The sequence below is a fragment of the Hippopotamus amphibius genome, chromosome 15 (genome assembly GCF_030028045.1).
Source record: "Hippopotamus amphibius kiboko isolate mHipAmp2 chromosome 15, mHipAmp2.hap2, whole genome shotgun sequence".
NCBI lineage: Eukaryota > Metazoa > Chordata > Mammalia > Artiodactyla > Hippopotamidae > Hippopotamus > Hippopotamus amphibius.
This window is the reverse complement of record NC_080200.1, coordinates 9,136,501-9,138,335: the sequence shown is the minus strand read 5'-3', so window position 1 is coordinate 9,138,335 and position 1,835 is coordinate 9,136,501.

The window sequence follows — 1,835 nt, the reverse complement described above, 5'->3', positions numbered from 1 at the left end:
CGCCGGCTTGCGCACGCGCAGAAGCGCACTTCTGGTTCCTGTTTCTGCGTCACGCACAGCGTAAGGGGCGGGGCCTCGGAAGCTGGGAAATTTGGGTTGGGAGGGGCGGTGGCAGTTTCCAGCCGTAAGTGGCGGAGGGTGCTAGTTTCCTTGGGGCTGGGTCAGTGTAGGACTTGGGGTTGGACGAGGCTGGAGAGGGACTAAGCCAATGGCGGGGCTTGGTTGACTAGGCCTGTGGGGAGGAGCTGGGATGCTACCAGGCGTAGGGCCGTGGCTAAGATGAAAATTCCAAAGAGCGGGGGCGGGGGGACCAGATCTAGGGGTGGGACTGTAGCAACGGGAGGTCTCACAGTCAGGCTGGTGATTTGGAGTACTTTGAGGCAAGAGGATGTCCTCATCCCTGGGGACCATTGTAGCAGGTTAACCAGCTAATAAGGCAGAGATGGCAGGCCGAGGCAGGTCTCTTAAGTACGGTTAGGGGAGGCCTCTTTGTCCACGTTTAGCACGCCTCTGCTGTGACCCGCTCAGATCTGCTGTCAAGGACGGCATAATTCTAAGTCCTCCCCAGAGGGATATTAAGACTACCACCACCACCCCACCCCACCCTACCCCCGCAACTCTTGGGCTGAGCCAACTAAAACACTGCTTAAAGTAACTAACGTCAGGGAAGTTTATATCCCTGCCTCTCTAGAAGCCCGAAAGAGGTGGATTATGCTTCTAAAAGAATGCTCGAAACCACGAGATGGGCGTTGGGCCCTGCTTAAGACAGCTTCTCACCAGGACGGCACCTAGAGAGGAGGTAGGAGCCCAAACTGTTGGGGAGAAGAGACGTGATGGAGTGGAGGATCCTGGAAAAAAGGTCTGGTGCCCTCTACTGGAGGAAAAAAAAAGCAGCACGATGTCCCACAATAGGAATACTGTATAGAAATTGAGATACTTTATCCTCTGCTTTGCCAGTGACCATCCAAAAAGTAACAAACGACAAAAAAAAAAAAAAAAAAAGGCAAAAAAAGAGGGGCTGATTCTCTCTTGAAGGAGGAAATACACATCATCTCTCTCCTTAAGGACTTAATCCAAGAAGCACTCCCCTTCCACCCCAGGAAGTGAATGAACTGAAAGAAGGATTAGTTAAAAAGGCAAATACCTGCTTAACTATTAAAACTGGCCCACTTTTGCTAAGAGATGCTTCTTTCCTGGTTGTTCCTCCCAGACTATCCCTTTTCCCATTATTGGAATGGACCTCCTGGGTCAACCTCATGAAACAAGCCTAAAGCTTTTACTATGGTGGGTGTCACCTGATGGGAACCAATTAACTTTCTCCTACCTGTGCGGGTGGCCAGTATGCCACAGTACTGGCTAAGGACAAGTGCTGAAGGAGTACAGCCTGTCATAGCTGACTTATTGAAAGAAGGGGTACTGATTCCTACCATGTCACCTTTCAGTTCCCTGGTGTGACCTGAGCCAGTATGAATATGTGGAGGCTGACTACAGACTATAGAGGGTTAAACAAGACTATTCCCTTCATTAGAACACCCCTACCAAATTATCATCGCCTTGATGGATGACATTCAAAGTAACATGGGTAAATGGTTTGAAGTTATAGATATAGCTAAATGTGTTCTATTTAGTAAAAGTTTCACAGCCTAAACTACGGCCTGTGTACTTTGCTCCACTAAAGGCAAAGTAGAACAAACCTGGACTGCTCCAGAGACCCAGGAAGTGGAACTAATAACCTTGAACTTGGGAATTTCCTGGTGGTCCAGTGGTTAGAACTCCACACTCTCACTGCTGAGGGCCAGGGTTCAATCCCTGGTCCAGGAACTAAAATCTTGCAA